Here is a 15,346-nt window from a genome sequence, read left to right on the forward strand (position 1 = left end):
TGAGAACTGAAAATAGAGAATCAGAGTTTTTTCTGCCTAGATTGAGGAAGGAGGAAGGGCTCCCAGAAGTGGATAAATCTTATAAGAGCTTCTTTCAGCAGATTAAGCACCTGGTCATTATTCTAATGTTTATTTCTCCAAAATTAAGCCTTGTGAATTAAAAAACTAAGTTGGAGACCCTCTTCTTCCCTTTACCATGGAGTCCCATACCTGGTTTTAAACTGAAGTCAATTGGAAAATAGGACTCACATTATGTAAGTTTATTTTATACACAAATTACTTATAATATTCCTTTTACACAAAAAAAATTCTTATTATATTTTTTCAACATAAATATCTGTTGGGAGATTTTTGCCTTGAATTGAATTTACCAGATTTCTCAGGACCTTACTATTTTTTTGAAAGGGAACTAATCCAGAGTAGAATTGCGTGCCTTTTTTTTTTTTTTTTTTTTTTTTTGATACGGGTATACCATCTTTAGTCTGTGGGCCACAGATGGAAATGAAAGGTGGCAGGGACCCTCAGGGTCACATTTCTGTATTATAACCTGGAGCAGTCATTAAAAGTGTTAGATTCCATCATGAAGGTTAGTCCTAATTTGACCTGATAGTAGAAAGCTCTGTAAAGTGAATTGTGACATTAGCTGTTATAGCAGTTGGGCACAAAGAGATCATTGATCTTTCACAAGAATCATGAAAATTCTTCAGTGCTTTCCTCAAAGCCTAGGAATAGTTTGCATCTGTGTGGCAGATATCACTGCTTATGAACTCCTTGACCTGCAGATTGGAGGATTCACTGAGAACCACATTTCATTCTGAAATCTGAAATCCCCTGGTTCTATTGGATAAGAAATGTCATTATCTAAGTCCCCAGCCCCATCCTTCTCCAATATACATAAAGTACTTTCTAAGGTGGCTTCAAATGTGTTACTAACTCAGATAATCTGTATTTTGACATGGCGTGAAATAACAACTGGTCAACCTGGTTCTAGATGAAATTATATTACCACATGGACTTATTTAATTGTGAACATAATAAGATACACAAATCTATAACACTAATATTTATTGTCCATTTTCCTTTATCATATCAATTGTGCTTCTCTTTAGAAAACTGTACATTTTGTAGGCTTTGGCAATGAGGGCACAGAGATGAGGAGAAATGAATGATCAAGTTTCAAAGTGTTATTAACTTTATCCTCAGGAATAAAAGCAGGGACCGTGAGAAATATATAAGAATTTAGAAAATTTCTAACTTTGCTCTGTTATTTGTGACTCCCTCATTTGTTTTGCTTGCAATAGAACCCTTAAAAAGTAGACATTCATGAGCTTATTTTAAGGATTGCAAGTGAGTTAACAGTTAAACAAAATGCATCCTAGGCAGTTTTTATAAGATGGAAGTACCCCTCAAAATAGAATGGGTAGTAATTTTTTTTCAAAGTTAAAGAAAGCAAGCTGAATTCCCAGGAGCATTGCAAGGAATCCCCAGGCTAAGAAGTGCCCCCTGGAATTAGACCTGTCAGGAATTCATAGATGATTCCTATTTTGCATAGAAGAATGAACTATATAACCTCAAAAGTTTTTTCCTAATCTCATATGTTTTCAGTTTCATCATGTATAGTAGAAAATGGTAGAAATAACTACCATAAGAGATTTAAAGATCAGTTCTGTAGTTTGAGTGAGAAGTAAAATATAATTGATAATATTCTAAGTTTAAATCATCACTGAAATTTTAGCAACAAGGATTCTTGAAATTAAAGTGGTTTTCTTTTTAGAATTTAAATAGTTTTAATGATGCAGTTTTACTTAAAATAACATTCAGCATTGATCACATATACACAACACAGAAAAGATCCTATTAGTACCTATTGATTTCCTGATTTATTGCTTTATTTAGTGCTGTCCTAAAGAAGGAATGAAACAATAAAATGAAAGTAACTGGGGAGCATCAGTATCACATGATTTTGCTATTTCTCTAGCTCTTGTTCTCCAACTGCAAATCTTTGGAAACTGGACAACATAAAATATGGATTTGTATGAAGTGACTCAGCTTACTGAGTGGCATGTCCCTTTCTCCTTGATATGAGATCTTCTCTTATAAGAAACAAGGCCTGAGATGCTATGCTGAATCATCAAGATCTATATCATATGTGGGGTGGATACACAGAAAGTTCTTGAAAAACTTATTCAGTGCCTAACAAAAGTTCTGTATGAGGAACAAAATACCGAAATCCCTGGAGCTAAGGAAAAGGCAAGAATGATTATAGTGAAGTGTCTATAACTGAATACTTTTAATTCATCAGATTTTTTTCCTGGACCCATTTAACCTTTAGAAAAAGGTACAAATAGCCCTAACAGGTTTGGCTTAGTGGATAGAAAGCCTGTGGACTCAAAGGTCCCAGGTTTGATTCCAATCAAGGACATGCACCTTGGTTGCAGGCACATCCCCAGTAGGAGGTGTGCAGGAGGCAGCTGATCAATGTGTATCTCTCATTGATGTTTCTAACTATCCCTCTCCCTTCCTCTGTGTAAAAAAATAAAAAATATATATTTTTTAAAAGGTACAAACAATAATGAGAAGTTTTAATGAGGAAGGTAGTGTAAGTATATCCTTAGATCAGTATATACCAATTCAGACCAATCTCCTGATATTATACAAAAATTCTGTAAGTTAAAAATAGAAATTCAAAATTATAATAATAGTTAATATTTACTGAGCATATGCTATATGCCAGATTTGATGAAGATTGTTTTATACTAGTGTACATGATCTAATTTAATCTTTTTAACAGGCCTATGAGTAAGGTACTGCTCTTAACCTCCTTTTACAAATCATGGCTCTGGCTCTGAATCTCTGTGAGATCCTTATTTGTCTACTTAATAAGCTAGAGGAATGAATTAATATATTATTCTGTAAAATTAACATATGCAAAATTACAAAACATTCCCTGATTAATCATAATTAATCAGAACCTCCTAATTCCTGAGCATTCCTTTTGATCAAGATTTTACCATCCTGAGGCATAGTACTCAAGTGATGAAGATGCATTTGAAATCTAATTATTTCAAGTAATGTTCATATAATCAGCATCAGAACTTTTAAATTGTGGCATTAATTCTTGATTATCAGCCATCAAGTCTTTACTCTCACTACATGAGTTAACAGAATGAATCACCTCTCCCGACAATATTGAGTATTAATTCATTCATTCAACACTCACATGTGATAGGCATGGTACTAGGCACCAGGGATACAGTTGTGTGTGTGTAGGGAGAGAAATATTTTTAATTTACTTAGAATAATAAGATAATCATAATTTTAAATATGTATATATGTTATACAAAGTATTATATATGTATATAGTAAGTTTCTTTGTAGCAACCCTATGCAATGTTATAAACCCCCCTTTATACGTTATGAAAATTAAGACTAAGGGAAATTACAAGAATTGCCAAAAGCTACTCAACTAGTGAAGGACAAAGCCAGTATTTGAACCCTGATATATCAGGCTTTGAAGCACATAATGTTTCCACTATACTATTCAATCTTCCATGGAACTTATTTCTGTCAGCATGATACTCCATAAAAAAATATTGAGAAATGTTTAAAATAGTATACTAAGCATATTTTACTCTGGAACTACTTGGGTGAAGGAAACATCTTTATTTGTAAATTATATAAATGTCTAGTGTTCTTTGAAAATAGTTATGATCTGGATGTTTTCTAATACAAAGTTATTGGTGTTTGTTTCTTTAATTCTAGACATGGTAGAGATTTAATAGGATATAGATGTGATGCAGTGAATAGTTGACTTAAGACACAAACACAAATTTTCAATTATTTCACTTAGTTACTCAGATGATATAAAGGAAGAATATTTGACAAGTCCCAGAAGACATTTAACAGAGTTGGTCCAAGTGGTCTGATTGCTGAAGAAATAGTACTTGTTATGTGGGCTGAAACATTAGAATAGGAATACTTTTTATTAAATACTACAATGTAAAGTCATTCTGTAAGAACCTTAGCATTCATTTTACTGAAACTTGATTGACTTTTACCTGACTGGATCCCAAGATTGTATGGATATTTCACAACATTGCCTCGAGAACTATTATATAGCTCTGTATCATAGAAATATTGAGGGTTAAAAAATGAGCCATGGCAGGCCAACCTAATTCCTCTGATAGGATTAGAGAATCAGTGAATAAAAGGCTCAGGAGAGATACCCTAACATTGGGCTTTAGCAAAGCTTTTGATTCCACATTGCAGGGAGTTTTAAATTGAAGCACTTGAGAATTCAGGCAGAAGAGTAACGAACTATCTCTGCTCATCCCTGGCTGAATCATGTAACACTTAGAGAGTAGAAAATGCCCTTTGCCATTTCATGTGATATAACAGCTACCAGTAAAGTGATCTTGCTTCTGACATCATTTGAAAAGAATGTGGTAAACAGTCTCCAAACCTGAGTCATAACTCCACAACACTTCATCTACTAAATAATCCTTCTTTGCAGGGTCTATGTCTTCGTTCCATTTTCTCACTTGCTATGTGATTATGGTTTTCTTTTTTGGAAACCTATACCATCATTGTAAGAGGCTTTGACACCAGGATATTCTAATGAGTATATCTGCATCAATTCAACAGCCCTTGTGATGAAATCATGGGAAAATTTCAAGAGATAATCTAAGATATATGTGGCTAAGCTTTTCCAAAGAAAGAGTGAATCCAACTATACATAGCCACATTTGAAGAGGATCCTATATATTTAAGGGAGAAGGAAGAAGATAATTGACCAAACATGTTAATTTCCAAGAAACATGGGGGATCTTACAAATGACAGAGCCACAGTCTTATAAGAACCTTTTGTTGTTTATTTTTTGTTAATCCTCACACAACAATTTTTTCCATTGATTTTTAGGGAGATTGGAAGATAGAGGAAAAGACAGAGGGAAACATTGATGTGAGAGAAACACATTGATTGGTTGCCGGCCTGGCTGGGGAGGAGCCTGCAACCAAGGAATCGAACCCAGGACCCTTTGGTCTGCAGGCCAACTCTCTATCCATTGAGCCAAACGGGCTAGAGCTAGAAATCTTTATTTTAATTTGAATTGTCAATAAGATCTATAAAAATTACAGAGGGCATTTAGTTTCAGGAATTCACTGGTTACTCCTAGACTCTTAAGATACAGAGTTTTCCTCTAGTCTAGTGGCTCATAAAATAAAATCTGGAGACATCCCAGTCCTTAATAGAGTCTGGAATTTGGCTTCTCTTTCTTCTTTAGGATTGAACCAGCTGCCCTTTGACCCTGCCAACAACAACGAACCCCTGCAGTTTGCTAGTGCCAGTGGCCCTCTGGTCACAGAAGGCCTCAATGAGAATGGAGGGGAATCAAGCAAGAAAAGAAAGAGAACAAGTGCTCCTTCAGGTAAGCTAGGATATAATGCACTCTCTGAAGCCAGTGCTATTGATTCAACATTTTCCTAGAGCCTAGTATGTGACAGGCCTTGTGCTAGAATTTGTAGGAACTACAGAAATGAGAAAGAGTCCCCTGCCTTCAAGGAACTCATTGTGAGATGTGGGAAACAGGGACACATACATAAATACCTAATAAATAAAAACATAAATGTGTAAAAGGGGGGGGGACTATTGGCATCGTGCAGAAGTGACATTTGTAGCTGGCCCTTGAATGATATAGTTTGAGACAGGAAGAGATAAGTAAAGAACATTGATTTAGGTAGAAGGAATTGTATGAGTAAATTGCTTCACTGTACATTTTTCTTTATATGTACATGTGTCAGGCTACCCTCACTTTTACTTCTGATGAAGACATTTGCCTCTCTCCACCTTCCCTCTCTCTCCCCCAGTACACCCTATGCCTACATGTATTGTATGCCTTCATTGCTCTCTTAGAACAGCTGAGGAACAGATTTTCCTAGAACCTCTATAATAGCTACCCCTGCAATCCTTCCTCTCCTTCAGGCTCCAATGGCCTAATTTCATGTTAAATTCTCCAAAATGAAGGGGCAAACAATAAGAAACCAGATCTTAACTGATGAGTGGATACTTTAAAATTTCATCTCTGTTGCTTGACTATTCATTTGAAAACAGTATCCTTATTATTTAGAGACGGATCTGAAAATTTGGGATGTGCTAATTCATGCTGTTTCTGTTTTGTTCTGTATTTTTACCATTATTTTTTTTTAATCCTCACCCAAGGATTTGCTTTTGTTGATTTTAAAGGGAGAGAAACATCAATGTGAGAGAGAAACATTGTTCTTGCCCCAACCAGGGATCGAACCCACAACCTAAGTATGTGCCCTAACAGTTAGGGCACATACTTAGGTTGTGGGGCAAGAACAATTCCCAGTCTTTTGGTACATGGGACAAGGTTGCAACCAACTGAGCTATTTACTATTTACTATTATTTTTACATACAACTTACAACATGAAACATGTTTACAAACATATAACATCAAATCTGACTCTTAGATCATAGGTCTTTCTACTTATAAATCAAGATTAAAAAAAATATTTTAATTGATTTTTGAGATACAGGGAGAGGGAGAGAGAAACATCGCTATGAGGGGAAAACAATGATAAGCTGTCTCCTGCATGCCCCCTACCAGTGATTGAGCACAAGACCCAAGCATGTTCCCTGACCAGGAATCAAACCTTCACCACACTGTTATCTGTGTCTATGGGTTATGCATTTAGGCATATAAGTTCTTTTGTTAATCTCTCCTTGTTCCCCCAAACCGCTTCCCTCTGACATCTGTCAGTCTTTCCATGCATCCACGCCTCTGGACCTATTTTGTTCATCAGTTTAATTTGTTCATTAGATTCCACATATAAGTGAGATTATGTGATATTTGTCTTTCTCTGACTGGGTTATTTCGCTTAGCATAAAACTCTCTAGGTCCTTCCATGCTTTCACAAAGGGTAAATTTCCTTCTTTTTGATAGCTGTGTTGTATTCCATTTTGTCAATGTACAACAGCTTTTTTATTCATTCATCTACTGATGGGCACTTGGGATGTTTCCATATCTTGGCTGTTGCAAATAATGCTGCTGAGAACATAGAAGTGCATATATTCTTTCTGATTGGTGTTTCAGGATTCTTAGGATATATTCCTAGAAGTGGGATCACTGGGTCAAATGGCAGTTCCATCATTAGTTTTTTGAGGAAACTATGCTCTTTTCCATAGTGGCTGGACTTGTCTTCATTCCCACCAACAGTGCATGAGGGTTCCCTTTCTCCACATCCTCACCAGAACTTGTTGTTTCTTGATTTATTGATGGTAGCCATTCTGGCAGGGATGTAGTTTTAATTTGCATCTCTGATTTAGTGACATTTAGCATTCTTTGATATGTCTGTTGGCTGTCTGTATGTCCTCTTTGGAGAAGTGTCTATTAAGTCCTTTGCCCATTTTTTAATTGGATTGTTCCTCTTCCTTTTGTTGAGTTGTATGAGTCCTTTATATAATTAACCTCTTATCAGGACTATCATTGGTGAATATGTTCTCCCATAAAGTGGATTCCTTTTTCATTTTGTTGGTGGTTTCTTTTGCTGTGCAGAATCTTTTTTAGTTTGATGTAGTCCCATTTATTTATTTTTGCCTTTGTTTTTCTTACCCTAGGAGATGTATCGCAAAATTCTACTATGTGTTATGTCTGATATTTTGCTACTTACCCTTTCTTCTAGGATTTTCATGGTTTCACAACTTACATTTAAGTCTTTTATCCATTTTAAGCTTATTCTTGTGTACAGTATAAATTAGTGGTCTAGTTTCATTTTTTATGCATATACATGTCTAATTTTCCCAGCACTATTTTTTAAAGAGACTATCTTTACTGCACCGTATGCTTTTTTCTCCTTTGTCAAATATTAATGGACCATAATGGCATTGGTCTATTTCTGGGGTCTCTATTCTGTTCCATTGATCTATATACCTGTTCTTGTGCTAGTACCAAGGTATAAATCAAGATGTTTGTTAAATAGAAATTTGGAAAACAAAAATACAGTAAAACATTAGCGAGCTGGAGACCTCAAGAAAGGAGTGTTTCTTAGAGAGCTGTATTTTCTGATCCACTGAAAAGTCATAGTTTATAGCTAAGGAACTGGCCTGAGTTCTAATCCTAAGTCTATCTCTGTGGCTTTGGTTTGGTTCCTTAACCTCTGTGAGATTCACTTTCGTCAACTCTAAAATATAAATGATACTAAAACCTACTTTAAAAAAAAATCTATGAGTCAGTTTCTATTTTGTTTGTTAGTTTATTTGGTTCATTAGATTCCACATATGAATGTAATTATATGGTACTTGTCTTTCTCTTCACTGGCTTATTTCAGTTAGCATAATGTTCTCAGAGGGGAGGGTGTTACTGTGCTTTGTGAAAATGGTGGAGGGATTAAAGAGAACCTCATACTCAGACAATAGTATGGTGATTACCAGAGGGAAAGGAGAGTGGGTGGAAGTAAAAGAGGATATGGGGGCAATAAATGGTGATGGAAGGAAACTTGATTTGGGTGGGAAACACACAATACAATATACAAATGATGTATTACAGAATTGTTCATCTGAAACGTATTTAATTCTATTAACCAATGTTAGCCCCATAATTTAATTTTTAAAAAGTGAAAATAAAAATAAAAGCTACCTCTTAGCATTGTTAGTTGAATTTAATGAAATTATGCAAGAAAAGAGCTTAGCATGATATCTGCACATATTAACCACTGCATAAATGTTGCTTTTATTTTGTGATTATTATATGATAACACTATGAACTTCATCTTTTTAAATATCAACACATTTAACATTTCCAGGTGAATCATTATGGTTACAAATCATGTTTGTGTGTATAAATGTATCTGCCATTTAAAAATAAATGTATTTTTCAAATACAGTTGACATATACACTGAGTGGCCAGATTATTATGATCTCTGAACACAAAATAATCTGGCCACTCAGTGTATATCCTATATAATAAAAGGCTAATATGTAAATTGTCCCCTCGAACAGGAGTTCGACCAGCAGACAGGACAACCAACTGCCCATTTCCCCTCCCCCTGGCCAGGCTGGCTGAACCCCACCCATGCATGAATTCATGCACTCAGGGGAGATCCCTCAGTCTAGCCTGCACCCTCTTGCAGTCCAGGAGCCCTTGGGGGATGTCCGACTGACAGCTTAGGCCTGCTCCCAGTGGTGCTGCTGTGGCGGGACCACTGCTGTGCTCACCAGCCATGAGCCTGGCTTCCGGCTCACTGACCACCAGGGGCAACTCCTGCATTGAGCATCTGCCCCCTGGTGGTCAGTGCACATCACTGGTTCTGCTGTTTTGTCAATTTGCATATTAGGCTTTTATTATGTAGCATATATACCAAGTAGCCAGGTTATTATGCATTCAGAGCTCATAATAATCTGGCCACTCAGTGTATAGTTATATTAATTTCAGGTGCACAATATAGTGATTAGACATTTATATACCTTACTAAGTGATCACCCCACTATAAAATTGTATGCCTTTTTAAAGCATATATTTAATATAATCTAAATTTTTCTTGATCATTTCAAGGCATAATTTTAGTTATTAGCGGTTATACTGCACTATAATACTCTCTTAAAGTTTTCAGGGTTTTATAAGAAATATATTCTCGTAACTCTACACTAAATTGTCCTAGACTGGTGTTTTTTAATTTATTTACAGGCACATTTTACACATGTGCTATCTCCTTTCTACAGTCTGCAGTCACTTCTAGTTTCTCTCCATGTCCTTTCAAGTAGCAGCTTGTTTTCTCCTAATCAGTTAGGAACTTAAAAAAGAACAACCCACCATCTCCCCAAGTTGGTGTGACAGAATAATATGTTAAGAATTAAATCAGCTCTAAGATAACTTGCTATGGAGAGAGTACAGAATTTAAGACATCTCTGTTGGTTGATCTAAGACCTTTTTTGATCATTTATTACTTTTTCCACTGTGTTCATGATAAGTGATGTGTTAGAGTAATACCTCCTGAGCTGTATTTAACACATGAGGGTGGGGGAAGAGGATATGCATTAATCTGAACTGTGAACTAACTTTAAACAATTGCAGTTTTATTTCTAATGAGCATATTCCAAAGTATCTGGTGCTGATATAGGATTTTAGCAGTAGATTATTCTAATCTATAATAAGTAGAATCAGTTTACATTCAAATAATAAGCTGAAGTTCTTTAAAAATAGTATGTTCTTTAAAATAGGCGAAATGGGCCCCTGGCAGACAAAATTAGCTCCCTATAAATATTTTTCACACTATTTGTTTACTGAACCCTTTCTTTGTAAGTACAAAGGTAACTAGCCAAGGTTAAATTACCACAAATTTTATATTACTATAGCCCAAATTAATGAGGTTTTAATATACAGGGAGTTCAGTTGGCAAACCTATGGAATTATAAATGTGCAGATTGCTTTATAATAGTATTTTCTTCCTACGTAATGCTAGAGAAAAGGAAGAGGAAAGATATTTTGTAAGTAGAAACTCCTTTTTCTTTGTCACCATTCACTGCACCTTGGCAAGGAGGAAAGCTAGGATTGGAAGCTCTTACAGGAGCTATAAACCATTTCAGTTCTAAGCTGAGATACACATGTAGCCATTGAACTCAAAGCCCTCCTCTCTCTCCTTCTCCCCCTCCTTCTCCCTCTCCCTCCCCTCCCCATCCCCCACCTCATCTTCCTCCTGCCTTCCCTTCTCCTTCTCCCTCTCTCTCCCTCTCCCTTTCTGTCATCACTGCAAATTAGGGAGGAGTCTTGGCCTGTAGCTCCAGTCATTCACTATACAATTTTTCTTCCTTTCACATCCCTCCCATCTCAGTTTTCTGCAAACTGCCTTTCTTCTTTTATACTAAAAGTAATTTCTTAAAGGTCACTAAGTGACCTCCAAATTGTCAAAGTAAGTGGCGTTTTGGCAGGTCTCAACCACCTTGACCTGCCTGCTAAATTTGATGCTACTAATCTCTCCTTTGAATTCTCTCTACTTCTGCCTTCCTTGGCAATACACTTTGCAGAATCATCTTTCTTTTGTCTCCTTCAAGCATTCTTTCTGCTTTCCTTACTGCCTCCATTTTAAGTATTATTATCCATACTTATAGATGAAGAAATAAGGGTTAAATAATACCCAAAGATGAACACCTAGCAAGTACTTTGGCCAGGCCTCCAACTCCAAAACCTATCTCTAACTATCTATAATAATAAAAGGGTAATATGCTAATTAGACAGGACATCATTCTGGACGTCCTTTCTGATGAAGCCAGGGCCTGAGGGAAGCCAGCCCAGGTCCCGGTGCCTGCGGGCAGCCCAAGAGAAGCCAACCTGGGTCCTGGGTGCCCGAGGGAAGCTGATGCCAGCAGCCGGGGGAAGGAAAACCTACTCTTCCATGAATTTTCATGCATTGGACCTCTAATTATACAATAATTGCTGTGTCTGTAGATATTAGTAATCTGGATCCATTACTAAAATGTAAATTAAACATTGGTGTCACAATAGGGAAATTTATGTTTGTGTGATAATAAAGTGAGCAGAGCTTGGATTTGATCATTTCTAAGATCTCTCAAAATGCTTAGATGCCATGGTTCTTTCAATTAAGGTTCCCCACCCCTCTGTTAATCATCTAAACAAAGTCTATTTCAGCCAAGGTTATCTGCTACTTTCTTCAAAAAGGCACTGTGCCTGCCTACTACAGTACCTGTTCATGCCATTTCCTTTTCCTAGCATATCCTTCCTCTTCTTCCACCTATGAAAATTCTGTCCAACTGACAGCACCTAGTATACATCCTACCATCTCCAGGAACCCTTCTTTTCTTAAATATATTTTTATTGATTTCAGAGAGGAAGGTAGAGAGAGAACCATCAATGATGAGAGAGAATCATCAATTGGCTGCCACCTGCACAACCCCTACTGGGCATTGAGCCTGCAATCCAGGCATGTGCCCTGACCAGGAATCAAACCCTGAGCTCCTGGTTCATAGATTGGTCAGCACTCAACCACTGAGCCATATTGGTTGGGCAGGAAGCCTTCTTGATCATCATAGTGTGAATTGTTCACTTGTATCTCTGAAACCCCATGATTATTATATTCATACCAATCACATGATACTGATTATAGACCACCTTGAACTATTGGTTTTCTGTTTATACAAATATGTTTTAGTCTTTCAACTCAGTCTTCAGCCCCTTATTAGAAAAGCCCCTGACTCATATGTCTTACACACAATAGATGCTCAAGAAATATTTGTTGATTAATCAAATATTTGGCTGAATAATTGCTTTCTCTTTGCCTTGATCTTCTCTATTATTATCTTGTCAACTCCCAAGGTGGAGCTATGTGCAAAACTGAGCACTTGCTATCTATTGTTAATCAACTGACCAACTCACTTCTCCCTAAAGGTCAAACTTCAGACATTTGTGAAATTACATCCTTAGATCAGCCACAAATCAAATCTGGTGCTTGTGAAGAGAATACCTGGCCCTAAAGGGATCTTTGGTTCTTTACTAGATGAAACTTCATGAGTGGCCAAGAGAATCTGATAGGTAGAGTTTGGGTGCCGTGTCCCAATTCCTCTGTGAAGTAGATCTGTAATCTTGATTAGATATTACTGCAATATTTGACCAAAATCTCTTTCTTTGTGGATCTGGCTGCTTTTCAGCTTTTAAGGTAAGCTCAGAACTCTTCAAAGTGTATTTGCTCAAATTCATTTTTCCCCATGGAAAGTTTTTCTCAGCGATGCTGCAGCTACACAAATTGTCAATGATTGCAATAATTCCACTCATACGGATGATACTTTATGGCCAAAGAGTAGAAGATTGTTAACCCCTTATCAAATTTTAATGCCAAGTTTCTGTCCATAAGATTTGAGCTGTATCCTTGTTTGATCTCCACATGGATTTGTAGGAATAAGATATATTAACCCTTTTCTCAAATACTTCCACACAAAGTGGAAGAATCATGAGGCCAACCAGATGATGAATAAAATTGAATACATTTTTTTAAGTAACATCACTAATACTCAAAGAAGGTGTCAATTCTCTTAAAGAGGGGCAACTAACATGGGTATAATTATGATACCAGAGTAATCATTCAGATGTAAATATAGTCCTATTTCTGTTGTCTTCTCTCATAGGCTTGTATTGAAAGAGGTTTGCACTTAAATGTGTGATTCCTAGTACTAATCAAAATTTCAAAGTTCATGTAAATGATTAGTAGCTCAGTATGAAAAGAGAGATCTTCAACCATTTTCAATTTGTAATAATGATTGAATCCCAAGAGTTAAATATCTGCAGGAAGAACTTTTGATGCAATAATAATTTTCATTGTTGTGGTAACTCTTTCTCTTAACTGGTATGGTGATTCTTTTCATTTTAATTTCATTTTACAGATGAGGTGCTAATAACCAGAGAAGAGAAATGACTTTGACTAAGGAGGACTAGCATCACCTGGAATGTTATGATATGATAAGGACCTCTGGGTTGTATCTAAACTTGATTATAGACCCCCCAGTTCTCAGGATTTCCTTTAGAATTTCAAAATGAGACTTGACAATATGAAAGACAGTGAACAGTTCTAGTACTGCTAATGCTAGATTAATAAAAGGAAGTGGAACTGCAGAGCAGCATGGAGAATTTCAGTCAGACAGAAGGAAGAATTATATTGAAATGAGTTATCAGGGGAAGTTGTTTAAGTCCACTTGGAAGAGAAATATAAAAATGAAATGAGTACTCATTGGTCTGGGAGTACTTTTTCCTTTTTTTAGCTAAAAGAGGGACAGTGAACCCAGAAACTTTTCTATGATACATACAGCCCTTTATTTTAACTCAGTATCACAGGGCTGAGACTTTTATTCCACACTAGAGGCCTAGTGAATGAATTTGCGCATGGGAGGGGTCTGGCTGACCCACCTCAATAGAGGTCCATCAGGCCAGGGGGGGAGAGGGACCATAGGAGGTTGGCCAGCTGGCCCCACCCCCAAACAGGGTGTTGGGAGCCAATCAGGGGTGGGGATGGCTGGGGGGGAGGGGCCGCAGGTGGTTGGCCTGCAGCCCTGACCCCAATTGGGGTGTTAGGGGCTGATCAGGGGCCGGGCCTGCAGGAGGGGGAGGTGATCAAGGCTGTGTGTCCTTGGTTGCGAAGGCATGCACCTATTGGCAGCTCACAAAGGGGCCCAAGAGCTGCCTGCTGAAGTGGTGGGTTCAAGGGGCCTGCGTGCTGGAATGGTGCGATCATAAAGACTGGATGCTGGTAGCCAGGGAGGTACAAGATCCAGCTTCTGCTGAAGGAGCCCTGCGCCCTTGGTTGGGTATGCTTGTGCCTTGCAGCAGTTCACAGAGATACCCAGGAACTGCCTACTGAGGTGGCAGGCTATAGGGGGCCCCTGCACTCGAGCAGCACAACCTTGGCATTTGAGGTTGGCAGCTAGAGTGGGGGAAGTTTGAGTTTTTGCTACAGGAGCCATGTGCCCTTGGTTGGATGCACGTGTGTTAGCAGAAGCTGCCAGAGGCATCGGGAAACCTCCTTTGGGGGAAGGGAGTCAGGGAACCCCGCATGCACTGGTTCTGTGTGACTGTGGTGTCCGGAGGTTGGCAGCCAGAGTGGGAGAAGTCCCACTTACTCTGTGGGAGCCGTCGGAGGTCAATAGGGGAAAAATGAGATATATGTTCTACTATTTGTAATATTTTAAACAATAAATCAAATTTAAAATGGAACCATCAGTAGGAGAGGTGACTGAGAGTGGCACAAAGAAGCAGGATAGAAAAGTACAAATACTTCCTGTTAAGTTACTCCAACTGTGGCATGGCTTTGAAATGATTTTGTGACTTCATCCACCTAAATCTTTAGGAGCTCTTCTCTCAGCAGACTCGAAGTGTGAGTCAGCTTCATGTGTCGGTAATAGAGTCTTTTGCTAGATGTTGAACCATAGTATTGTAGAATTGAAGGCAGCTTTGTCTAACTTCATCATTTTCACAAATGAATAAATTGAGACCCAGAGATGGAAATTGTGTAAAGTCACATGATTAATTAGTGACAGAACCAGAACTAATTATTACCGGATCTATATAATCATTTCAATTTGGCTAGCACTGTGGCATGTGATTGATTCATTTGAACTCCAGAAAGTGTATGTATATCCTAGAGGAGCTGCCTTTATCATGCTAATAGTATCACATAATTGTAGCACGCTAGCCCAGGCGCATATGTGGTCTAATATCTCTTCTGTGTGTTAGGGTAGACCTTTTGATCTCAAGCTAGAAATGGAATTTGAGACTGGAAAACACTTTTGAGGGAACTGCTTCTGTGGAGCTAAACTCCAACAGCTCAGC

The 15,346-nt window shown here is 37.6% G+C and overlaps 1 protein-coding gene across 8 annotated transcripts in view; it reads left to right on the forward strand.

Annotated features, from left to right (window-relative positions):
* ENOX2 (ecto-NOX disulfide-thiol exchanger 2) overlaps positions 1–15,346 on the forward strand; it is a 293,057-nt gene that overhangs the window by 121,847 nt on the left and 155,864 nt on the right. For 7 of the 8 annotated variants that reach the window (XM_084870724.1, XM_084870729.1, XM_084870730.1 and 4 more), the window contains one exon: positions 5,283–5,426. The exons of the other annotated variant lie outside the window; for it this stretch is intronic. The gene's annotated coding sequence lies outside the window, so the exon portion shown is untranslated. The remainder of the gene's footprint in view (positions 1–5,282; positions 5,427–15,346) is intronic. 8 annotated transcript variants of the gene reach the window in all.

The sequence above is a fragment of the Pipistrellus hanaki genome, assembly GCF_964339955.1.
Source record: "Pipistrellus hanaki genome assembly, chromosome: X".
NCBI lineage: Eukaryota > Metazoa > Chordata > Mammalia > Chiroptera > Vespertilionidae > Pipistrellus > Pipistrellus hanaki.